At 39.1% G+C, this 12,820-nt stretch overlaps 1 protein-coding gene across 5 annotated transcripts in view; it reads left to right on the plus strand.

Annotated features, from left to right (window-relative positions):
* Positions 1 to 11,282: 11,282 nt before the first annotated feature.
* The window catches only part of ptprsa (protein tyrosine phosphatase receptor type Sa), a 166,627-nt gene continuing 165,089 nt past the window's right edge, over positions 11,283 to 12,820 (plus strand). For 3 of the 5 annotated variants that reach the window (XM_088393319.1, XM_088393316.1, XM_088393315.1), the window contains exon 1: positions 11,316 to 11,658. The gene's annotated coding sequence lies outside the window, so the exon portion shown is untranslated. Of the gene's footprint in view, positions 11,659 to 12,820 lie in introns of all 5 variants that reach the window. The other 2 variants (XM_088393314.1, XM_088393318.1) reach the window with 2 other exon arrangements.

The raw sequence follows: 12,820 nt of genomic DNA on the forward strand, positions 1-12,820 counted from the left end.
ATATTGACCAGATTCATTTCTGGGTACATTTTATGCTTTCACTGTGTTTTTACAGAATGGTCACATTTCACATGTCACGCAAATGATTCTTATACTGGGAAAAAAAAGAAGTGTTATGGCTTTCTGTTCCTATTCTGACCGCAAATGCACTGTTTCGGTGTGTTTTTATTTTAGTGCTGCATGTTAAAATCAATCAACCAACCAATCAAACAAGCTAAATGTGAGGCAGAAAGAATCCAAACTTAGATCATCATTATTGTGTATACAGTGGTTGCCCATTAACTGATGATTTACTGCTTCTCTTGCTAGATTAGATATGTAATATCAAAATTCTTAATGCCATTCATTTTCTTGTCAAGCTTGAGATGCTATGACAATATTGTGCTTAAGTGTGCTATTTGTACTTTGCACATAAAAGTGACAGTAGCTCATGAAATACAAATCAATGATTGCCATCTCTTGTGTAACTTTTACTAATTTGTTTGGTATTATGCTGAAGTGGTCATGAGCTGCTTGCTGGCTGCTACCTACAGGCTCCGCATATATGACATTGACTCTCATACAGGCTTTAGTCACCAAACGCTTTTCTCAAACCCTAAGTCTGTTTTCATCTTCATCTACGCCTTTGCTTAACCAGCCACTGTCGCTTAGCAACCGCGACAATTTGCCTTTGTGTGATGTCTTGAGGTCATTTGCATCATTTGTGTGACTGTCTCGATGTAATATGCGTAAAGAATAGCAATAGTGTCTGCTTTTATTAAGACAGTATACACACACTATGGAGTGGTTTTTCATTAGGCATTGGTGAAACAAAATGGTAACTTTTTGTGTGTCCTTTTTGAACACTCATTGCACACAAAACACACATATATGGCACATGTTGCTTCAAACAAACAGTAGTGTGTTGCACCATACATCTTTGTCATGAGATCTTCTACAGCGTTAAGCTTTATGTAAAATGTTGCCTTTGCAAAATTACAATTACTGTTACAATTACAAGTATATACGTAAATACACCCAAAGTAAATTTTTTGATATAATATATGCATATATATATATATATTTATATTTAGATATAATGTGTATATATAATTTTATTTTATGCTACACAACATTTATCCAAGTAGCTACAGGTGATTAATGATTGTTGACACAAACACAAACAGTGGGAAGCATAGAGTGAGTGAGACAGATGAAGACAGATCGGGGGAGCGGGAGAAGCTCAAGTTAAATACCCCCATATCACCATTGGAGACGCTGTGGATAATAGGTCTCTGAAGGAACTTCTTTCTCACCACAACTACCTCCTTCAAATGGTTCCAAGTGTTCAATTTATTTCAGAGAGGATGGTAGGGAGAACCACTTAAAGCTAAGATGCAACTCGTTAAGGATTGTGCAGCACTTGCAAATCAAATTTTGCCTCACATGTAAATGTGGTATACTATGTGGGTTAAGCTTTCGTTAGGAAAACTTGTTGATTTTTATCTCAGTTGACGTTGGTTCATACTTTGCAGGTATAACAGCTATTACTTGTAAAGAAAATTTAGCTAGATTTTTAAGGACATTAGTGAGGTCAGAGGTCTTTGATTTGGATCTACACTACTATAAACCACAAAGATATTTTTTACTGATTGTAAAATAATTACACACCTCTCTGGAAATGTCAATTAAATTGAGCAATCCATTACTGTATAGCAAAGAGGTAGTGTATTGGAAATCAATAGCTGTGGCCTTTATCCACATTAAACCTGTCATTATTAGCACGTAAACCTAAATTTGGATTTTACGTGGACATTGAGGTCAAGAATTTGGGAATTGTGTTAACCCTGAAAGCGCGTTGTATAGTAAGTCTTTTTTTAATTTTTTTTTTTTTAATTTAAAGGCATGTTTTTAGACAGGGCTGCTTGGTGGCACACTGGTTAGCACGTCCGTCTCACAGTTAGGAGGGTGCAGGTTTGATTTCATCTCCGGCCCTCCCTGCGTGGAGTTTGCATGTTCTTCCCGTGCCGATGTGGGTTTTCTCCGGGCACTCCGGTTTCCTCCCATATCCCAAAAACATGCTTGGTAGGCCGACTGAGCATTCCAAATTGTCCCTAGGTCTGAGTGCGAGTGCGAATGTTTGTTTGTCTCTGTGTGCCCTGCAATTGGCTGACAACCGGTCCAGGGTGACCCCCGCCTACTGCCCAATGCCTGTTGGGATAGGCTCCAGCACGCCCGCGACATCCCGTGGGGACAAGCGGTATAGAAAATGGATGAATGGATGTATTTAGACAGCCGAAGGGCTTCTTTGTTACGTTAATTTAGGTCAGGCGTGTTCTTGGGCAACCGAAGAGGTCCGTATGCCATCCGTCACCCACAGTAATGAAGTCTGTTGACATTTTATTAAGAGAAGCAATATGCAGATGACAATTTCAGGCGGATTGAGTACCGTAATTTCCGGACTATAAACCGTTACTTTTTGCTCAAGTTTTGAACCCTACGGCTTGTCGTCCGTTGTGGCGTATCTATGGATTTTTCGTGATTTTCGTGATAACTTGATCCCTTTTATACACTCGTAAAAAGGCTGTTGACCGCTCTTGTTGTGCGTTGCTGGGTGGAGGGAGATGTGACGTGGTCACTGGGGAGAACAGTGGTGTGTTGATCGCATGTCTATCCGCCAGACAAATAGTGCCGTATAATTCACACAAAGAAGAGGCAGAACGAGATCAAGACGGACATTACCGAAGAAAGGAAGCTTTTTTGGGGGACAAAAGAAATGCATATGATGCCGCTTCTAAGTTAAAGGCAGTTGATTTGTCTCTTAACGTAGGAACTACAGCTGTTAATGCATTGTCGAGGTTTCTTCCGGTCACTAGGGGGCACTGGGCTATTGTTGATGACATCATGTTGCGTCACCTTTTTCTTTATTTCCTGGTCACGTCTACTCTGGAGCTATACATGTAGCTTGCTAGTTTAATGTAACTTAGCTTTTTGTGCATGAATAATATTAGCATGAACAGACCTTCATCATGGAAAATGCTAGAAGAAATGCTTAAAAGCGACAATGAAAGAGAGACTGAGAAAGTGTGTGGCGAAGTATCAAGTATTCCAATCGGACTCTGAGGAATAAATCATAATGTACTGCACATGTAATATGTGCATGTATGCTCTAAACAGGAATATAGTATTGTCTGTTCTCTCACCTAATAGTGCATCCATGGTCATGAGCTGATGGTCCGTTGTTATGACAAGGCATTGCTATTCCTGTTGTTAGAGGTGATGTACCTCAACAAGGTTAAGTCAGATCTTATCACTGTGCTGGTGTTGCTTGGCGGGTTGTTGGAGTGAGGTGAAAAGGGGAAGCAAAGGTTGGGCGATAATGTACTGGTGCTTTGCATTACACTAGTTTGTGTTAGTGTGCATATGAATTCGTGAATTCATATCAAAATTTCAGTGCCTCATATTAAACCTGCTCAGCAAGTCTGTCGTGTTCTATTGTGGTACATGAACATGAATCATTCCTTTTGTTCGAGGGTTAAGTGCTTGAAGTTGTTAAGGATAGATTCAACTAGTCAAGCTTGTGTAATATTTTAGCAGAAAACGTTTCTTGTACATTCGTTTGTTCATTCATTATCCAAACCGACACAGTCATCTGCTTTCTGTGCAGGCAAAGTGGGTTCAATTCCAATTCTAGGAATGTGTGAATATGAGTGTGAATTGTTGTCTGTCTCGATGTGCGGCCTGTGAATGAACAGCAACCAGTCCAGGCTGTAGTAGTTTTCCTTTTGCCTAATGTCGGTTGGGATAGGTTGGAGCAGGGGTGGGCAATTAATTTTTACAAGGGGCCACATGAAAAACCTGAGTTGTGTCAGAGGGCCACACCTACAATAACTTAAACCTGCTCAATTTTCTTCCATTGTAAAATGCACTAAATTATTTATTTTAAATAGTTGGTACTGGTAATTAGAAGAATACAATTATTCTGTTTATATTTATATTAAGCTATGTGAAATTGTGGTGTAAAGGTCAAATAAAAAAACAATTATTAATCAGTACGATTTATTCTTTAACTTTTACTCAAATGACAAAGCCGCTCCATCTCTGGGTGTGAAGTTTGACAAAAAAGTCCTTGTTGGGCTTGCAGTTTTGCTAGCAATGCATCAGCCTCTGATGCGCCCTGTTTATCAGACAGATGTATTTTTTCTCATGCTTGGTCATGTAGTGGCGACTCAAATTATATTCCTTAAACACAGCGACCTGTGTACCACAAATCAGGCACATGACTTTACCTTTCATTTCTGTAAAGAAATACTTGGCAGTCCATGTCTTGTTGAAATCACGGCGCTCCTTGTCAACTTTTCTCTTCTGAGGGTCAGCACACATTTCTCGGGCAGCATTACTTCGCACTGTTCACCTTCACGCACAGCTCACATACACGTACGCTACACAGAAGTGCGATGCCTTTCAAAATAAAAACGAAACAGTTGTATTGTAAGCACGACACAATTTTTTTTTTTTTTTTTTAAATTAGGGAGTAATCAAATATAATTCACGATTGGCCTCATGCGGGCCGGACAGGGATGCACAAAGGGCCGGATGTGGCCCGCGGGCCGTAATTTGCCCAGGTCTGGGTTGGAGTTATGATTTAGATGTATGTGAACATTTTTGTAGTAGTACAATGCCATATAGAGTTAATGCGAGGAGGGGTTCAAGATCAGCTGACTTTAGGCAAAAGGCCAACTTGACCCTGGGCTGATTGCTGAGTAATAATAAATGCAAAGTATCTAGCCACTCGCAGAGAACATATAGACCAGGGGTGTCAAACTCATTTTTTTCACGGGCCGCATTGTAGTCATAGCTTCTTTTGGAGGGCCATTATGACTGTCAACCCAAATAAATGTATGAGCACCTCATATTATATACAGTAAAAGCTACAAAGCAAACTGACATAACTCGTTTTCAAATCAGATGAGTAAAAACTGGTCAAATATTTAAAAATATTAAAAGTGAAGACAATTTGCAATTCTAGTGACACGCGAATTTGATGCAGGATTTGTCTTCGCAGGCCACATAAAATGACATGGCGGGCCGTATCTGGCCCCCGGGCCTTGAGTTTGACACCTGTGATATAGACAAACGAACATTCACATTCATGTTAACACCAATACCCAATACGCTTACTTTAGGAATGTGGGAGAAAACCAGGCTACCATCACTTCATAGTAGAGCCTGCAAACTCCTCACAGGTGGATGTTAAAAGTTTAATATACCGTATTTTCCGGACTATAAGGTGCACCGGACTATAAGGCGCACCTTCAGTGAATGGCCCATTTTAAAACTTTTCCTTATATAAGGCGCACCGGACTATAAGGCGCACCATTAATGCATCATGTCAGATTTTTAATCCAAATCAAATCATTCTCCATTTTATCTTTTTTATTTCAACTTCAGATGCAACAAATTACTTTATAATCACAAAATAATGATCCATAGTCTTTTTGATTCATGATTCATAATCTTCAGTGGGCCACTAATGATTGATTTCATGACACAATGCTTCGGGCCAGTTTAAATTTAGGAGTTTAGTCCATATATAAGGCGCACCGGACTATAAGGCGCACTGTCGGCTTTTGAGAAAATGTTAGGCTTTTAGGTGCGCCTTATAGTCCAGAAAATGCGGTAATAATGTATCTGCCTCTCATCGACTCAGAAAGTCTCTCCTTTCTTAAATTCTGACCTGCTCTTCACAGAATAGCCAAAGATACAAGTGGGGAATAAAGACTAATAACACAACAAAATGTGCAACCATTGTGAGTGGTAAGTATTCAGTCCCACGGTCAGTATTGTATATATTAAGAATCAGGTTTACCCAGAACCATTTTACACCTCTACACTCTAAATATCCTCTGCTATGGTAATGTGCCAGGCTTCAAAATGGTGTATTCACGCAGATATCTTCTGTGAGATGATCACACATTCGCCCACCTCAGTGTCCTGTCAGGATGTTGCTATACATATCCACAGTGAGTGCCGCTAGAAGGAGACGGCGATGACTGAGAGCCAGTGATGAGAGGAGGCAAATGAGAAAGCTCCGGTAGAACGGAGAAAAAAGTGAGCCTTAGAGACAAGGAAACGGTGAACAATAATTATCCCGCCACCAGTGAGTTTCCAAAAAGTGTATGAACTGAGGGGATGATGGAAGGAGAAGAGTCAGGAAATAAGCCCTGCTACCTGTCAGTGCTTCAAAGCCTTTCAGTGTTGAATCCTCATCTCATTTTCCCTGCTCTTGCCCTTTCAGTGCCTCCACCTAATGAACCAAGGGCTCCCAGGGCCTCCTTTACATGCTACTGCTCTCACACCACCATTAAAAATGGTGATGCAATAACGTTTTACCGCATTCTCTGCATCACTTATTGTTTTCACAAGTTGTGCTTGTGATACTGTCACGTTACCTGTGATATTCTCTTGTAGGTGGAAAGAATGTCTCGCGTGCAGAAACTCACACTCATTCTCACCATTTCTTTTGCAACTTTCTGCTCAGCCAACTAACTACGGCAACAAAGTCAAATTGTACAATAAGCGTGTCCTCTTTAAAAATCAGATGCATAAGATACTTTCGCCAGGTTACAAAGCAGGATGACAGCGTATGCAACAACTTTGTAATTTTGTTCAGAGGTGGATAGGCCAAATAAGAACCCGTTAAAAAAAACATGCAGAGGTTGTCTGTGTTTGGATTTCAATATCGGCCATGTTTTTTTTTTTTTTTTTTTTTTTTTTTTTCCCAGAATTTACTACATCCTTACATAAATGACAAAATGCAGACAAATTCTCCTATTTGGTTTTAGGTGCCTTGGTGCTTATACACACTTCCAATAGACATCTTTCTTCGTTTGTCGCTTCTTACGGTTGGTTAATCTAGAACTTGTGAAAGTTCATTTTCTTTCTCTCATGTTGGTGGTGAAGTCTAAATACCTCCCAAGACATTTTTGTTTCATAGCAACAGTGAAGTAGCATTCTATTATAAAAGGCTCATACTAAGTAGCCAAACAGTCACAACACTGTCACACTACAAATGACATGCATGATAGGCCGACACTGTAGGTAGGTTGTGCTTAATGAAAGTTACCATGTGTTGTAACTTATAACTTTGACGTTGCAGGCGAAAATTACTATTAATGTTGACCATAACCATGAATTCATCAATATCAAAAATATATTCATTACATACTATATTTTTATTATATTGTAATGAATTAATATGAAAACTGCATGTGTTTTTTGATAAATGCACGCAGTTTCTGAATCAGTGTAAAAAATAGCTAGAAAATGTATACAGTATGCATAATTTATTAAAAATGTATAGAAATGTTGACCAGTGTTATCATTTTAATGCCAGTTTTATATGAACATATTTTTGTTGTTATGTGTAATGCTATGTAATATTTATTCCAAAATGAATTTATATGCCAACAAATACCATAGCAACTAAAAATTTGCTGCCCTGTCCACAAATCTTTTAGCCATATACCACATTTTTTCAAAGAACTTTTTTTTTGCTGGACTTTTTACTTTCTGTTTAATTGAAATTCACACTAGCCTGTTTGAATGTCAAACCAATTGGTACTTATTTTATTTGTGCTCTCTCCTACCCACTGTTGGATCCCAAATGCTTCTTTTGCTTGGAGATAGCGTACAGCAAGTTAGCATTTCATCAAGCACATATAATTACCTATACACCATTTTCAATCATTCAAAAAAACAGACCAAAGTGTATCAAACCATCATAGCACATGAATAATTAAGCATGATTTTAAAATGATAGTTTCATTTTTAAAATGTAGAATTGCTGTGGCCAAATGCATCACAAGATTTTTTTTAGGGGGGGGGGGGAGTTGTCTTATCTTTGAATCCTCTGAATGCTGCAGTTCAAAGATATGCAGGGCAAACGTTCAAAGGTGCTCTAAGATGTGAACATGTGAATATTCCACACGCCATGAATACAGATCAGCAAGAACATAAAATATAGATTGCAAGGTTGGTTGGAAGAATGGCAGAAATATACAGAAGGGGAAAAGTGTGTTTACTATAATACAAGGTTCTCGTCATACTGAGGGTTAAGTGCAACAAGATGTCTGTGTATTAGTGAAGGGATGGATGGACAAAGCTTTGCAACAGGCGACATCACCGCTTGTCCCTGTGGCCAAATAGCTGCACCAAAGTAGATGGGAAGGCACTTTAAAATAAATTGATTAAGAAAGCAGCTTCAAGTTGATTGATTAAACACCCTTGCAGTCCTTTTGCTTTAAGGTTTTTTTTTTCTTTTTTTACTTAAAGCATAGCCAGGGTCCAGAAAATATCTCCCATCTATGTGAAGAATTGAAGTACATATCAGGATAAAGTGTTTTCTTCCTGCTAGTTGAATGTGTGAGGTGGAAAAAAAAGACAATTTGCTTGTAGCCATACCTTTTACATAACACCCATCCATCCATCCATCCATCCATCCATCCATCCATCCATCCATCCATCCATCCATCCATCCATCCATCCATCCATCCATCCATCCATCCATCCATCCATCCATCCATCCATCCATCCATCCATCCATCCATCCATCCATCCATCCATCCATCCATCCATCCATCCATCCATCCATCCATCCATCCATCCATCCATCCATCCATCCATCCATCCATATTGCATGTGTGTGTGTGTGTGTGTGTGTGTGTGTGTGTGTGTGTGTTTGCTATAAGATTGTGTCACTGAGTTGAAATGCCAGAGTAAAAAATGAGTACAGGAATAGTGCACAAATCATGTCCAAAAAAAAAAATCCCCTTTTGATAATTGGGGGTGTTCTGATGGGGCTATTTTCTTTCATTAATGGGAAAGCCCGTTTTTATGCGCCTGGGTGTAACCTGGGAATGAGTGTGCAAACATCAAACAGGCCTGAGTCATTGAAGTCTGAGGCTGGCTATAAATCAGGGAGCATGGACTTTTCTTGAGACTTCAAGACTGAATGTCATTTAAATACATTGGGGGGGGGGAAATAAAATACACATGAAAAGTCCTTATGTAGCGAATGTGCCTTTGGCTAGTCAGGACGTGTACACCACTCCACTTTAAAGGCAAGCATGTTTTGTCTATATGAAATGAATCCCGTAAGAAAAGTTAAATCATATTGCAGGTTCATCAACAAAAAAGGGATTTGCCAGCCATTCTTTTCTACCTTGCATGAGAGACGGGGCAAGTCACTTTAACATAACCATATTTTGATGACCAGCATAGAAAAATAACAAAAACAAATTATTCTCGCTTGGGATGCGCAATATTTATCAGACCGATCATTTATTGGTTGATAGGAAAAAGTATGCCATTTGCAATCATCAGTGAATAAAAAAAATGGGGTCGATATTTAGGCCGATACTGTTAGAGTGTGAATCCCTGTGTTTTCAAAAAACAAAAGACTCTTTTAATGCAAGCTGCTGGCACCACATTGGATCCTCACAACTGTGGGCAGAAAAAGTCCACTGGCCCCACACGTTTTCATTAAATGTCATGGCTAAAACGGTGTAATCACAGCACCTATTTGACCAGCCCAGTAAAATGAATTAGGTTTGATCGTTTTCTGAAAGTCGTTTTACATCATGTGGTGATGTATATTGCAATTGGATCCAAATTTCAAGTGCAATATGATTATGTAATATGATTTCACCTGGACAGGCACTGGACTGACTATATTCTCTGGAGATTATAAAAGGAAAACTGCTTATGATATGCAGAAAGCCAGATTTGACAGGGAGCACCCACATTATCCTATTGCTCCATTCACCCACAGTGGCACAAAAGTGCTTCATGACAAATGCGTAGATGTACACATTTTTTAATTTAAGCATATGGGAAAATATGACTCTGGCATTTGTGGTGATATCACGACAGCATTGCCATGACATGCTGTGACATGTAATTCCTTCACGAGTACATTTTAATTGCATTATTTTTTAGGCTGATACTGCTTATGCACTTGAGGATAATGATTTTAAAAAAAGGTCTGGATTTACACATTTTTGTGTATGTGAATGACTTCAATTTGACTATTGTGGCATTAAAAGACATGCTGTGACATGTATTTCCTTCGAGAGTACATTTTAATTGCATTATTTTATAGGCTGATAATGCTTATGCACTTGAGGAAAATGATTTTAAAAAAGGTCTGGATTTACACATTTGTATGTATGTGAATGACTTCAATTTGACTATTGTGGCATTAAAAGAAATCATTTGTCTTTTGCAATAATTGAAAAAAGGTCTGCATTTGCACATTTTTGTGAGTGAATGACTTCAATTTGACTATTGTGACATTAAATGAAATTATTTTTCTTTTGCAATAATAACAATATGAATGCTTTTTGACACAATGTCAGCATTACACAACTTTTTCGGAATAGTAGGTTTTATCGTCATAATAACTGATTTGTGCAAATATTCAAATAACTGCAATGAAAGCTAGTATTAGAGTAGTTTTAATGATTGCCCCTCATCGTTCATATAATAGACCTACATATTTTATGGGTAGCCTTCAGAAGTAATGTGAGGCATTTACTTAAATTGTCTTCAGCTTAATATCATTTACTATCATAATTATTTGTGTAACTTTTTTCTTTATTTTTGCCAAATCAAAACCCTCAAACGACACTAAAAGCATTTATGCCTTATAGCCGAGTTGCACTTTAACACATGCGTTAGTTAAAGTGCGATGTCTTTGCACTGTAATGGAGCGTGATATTGATCATGAACCTTGCTATTCTCTGTCAATCTTATCTATACGTAAAATGTGCCAAATGCATTGGGAAAGAGGAGAGTTAAAGTGGTTTGCAACGCTGGCAAACCATACCCCCACCTCCACCCGTCCTGGTGACATTGCCGGCGATGCTTTACTGGACCACACCTCAGGCGAGGCGTGGGGAACGGCGTTACTTCATCGTGTCAAGTCGAGCGCTGCAAAAAAAAAAAAAAAAAAATCCTGCAAAGCGCCTGTGCGCGCGCGCGTGTTCCCGTTGTTTTCGATCAACGATATTTTGAAAACAAATACCACATTTAATGTCTATAATTTTCTTGCTTCTGAAAACAGTCGCACAAACTGTCCAGTTGCATTTTTATCCTACCTGGTAGTTTTCGCCCCCATAAGAATAATTGGGTGGTATAGGGGGAGCACGCCGAGGAAAGAGGTGTGTATGAAAGAGAGAGACAGTGGGGCTTGTATGTGAGGAGGGTTGTTGGGGAGGGAGGGAGGGAGGGAGGGCCGTACGCATGACATCATTCCCTCAGTCAGTGCTCGGACTCGCTTGTGGTTCCTCCAAGTGCGCACGGCGGCTGGTGCTGAGGGAGCGACTCCTGCCGAACACAGACGCGCGTTCTCGGCAACCTGCGCTGGGCTGGATTTTAAGTAAGAATAAATAAATAAATAAATGAATGAATAAATAAATAAGAGACATAAAAAGATACTTATAGATTTATCGCGATAGAGGAACTGGTGAATCGACTGGACCTGCCGCTGGGACGCACAATTTTAGACGCAAAGAAAAAGAAAGAAAGAAAGAAACTCGGGGATTACTGCTTGTTTTAAACATGAAGATGTGACGGCTCACACACCAGAGCCAGAAAGGAACTCTGAGGTTGATAAAGGTAAGGAGGCTCCTTCTGCACACTTTTGCACTCACGTTCGTGGATTTTCAACCATCTGTCACCCCGCCAAATTGACCGCGAACGTTTTGCAGCGCGCAAACCGTGCGTTAATATCGAAATTCACGGGACATACTATGCAGCCTCCCAATGTTTTATCTTTTCATTTGTGGTTTTCTGCCAAATGCATAGACATGTCCCCAACACTGCGATGCTTCTGCAGGTGTCTAAATACGGGAAGGAAGCAGAGTGGCGCAGTTGTGGTTCTGAAAAGACAGTTCCAGTGTCTCGGCTTTCCTCTACCCCCCCCCCCCCCCACCCCCACCCCGAAAGAAAGTGGCAGAATGCTACATATTATTATTTGTAGTATTAAGAATATCATTATCACTATTCGTAGTATTGTTAGTATTATAATTCTTATTTTTAAATACTAGTTTTGAAGCATATTTATGATTCTTATTTTGGCGGAGGTGTATCTTGTAAATTAATGTGTGCGTTTTTTGAACAGAGAAGCTTGGGGTCATGATTCTTCTCAATGGCAATGTCTGATCAATTCATTCCACTTGACGAGCACCCCTAATTATCTTTCCTTGGATCTCACCAGTCCTACAATTTTCTTTTTCCTCACCATGTTTGTGTGTATAGGTCGAGCCTCAGGACATATGTTGGACTTTTGTTATACATCCAGAACCACCATATATTTTTATTTCAGCATTCCAAGCTGTGAACTTGGCTTTATTTCTAGGATGTATTTAAAATGAGTGATGATGCCGTGCTTATCCCCTTGTTGGATACATGACACATTTGACTGACGTATTTGATATATGAAGCACTTGAAGAAAATGCACTGTAATTGCATTACAATTTTTTTGTGAAGTTTAGAACTGTGTTATACATTTTGGAATTTTATACTCATAGTTATAAAACATTGATTGCACTTCACATTAATAATTGATTAAAAAGGACAATTTTTAAAATAATCAATACCCCTCTTCATGTCTGCTGTTATATCAGTGAGTGTCTGCAAAGCTCATAAAACCCAAAGGACAATATCTTGCCACCACCCCGGTTGTTAAAAAGAAAATGGCTTTATTTGTTTTTTGTTTTTTTCCTCTGGAGCTGCAGCAACTCTGTTAAAGCTTTTTCTTTTTTATGGTGCCTGAGA

This window comes from Syngnathus floridae, chromosome 13 (assembly GCF_059516105.1).
Source record: "Syngnathus floridae isolate MCC-2025c chromosome 13, RoL_Sflo_1.0, whole genome shotgun sequence".
NCBI classification, from domain to species: Eukaryota; Metazoa; Chordata; class Actinopteri; order Syngnathiformes; family Syngnathidae; genus Syngnathus; species Syngnathus floridae.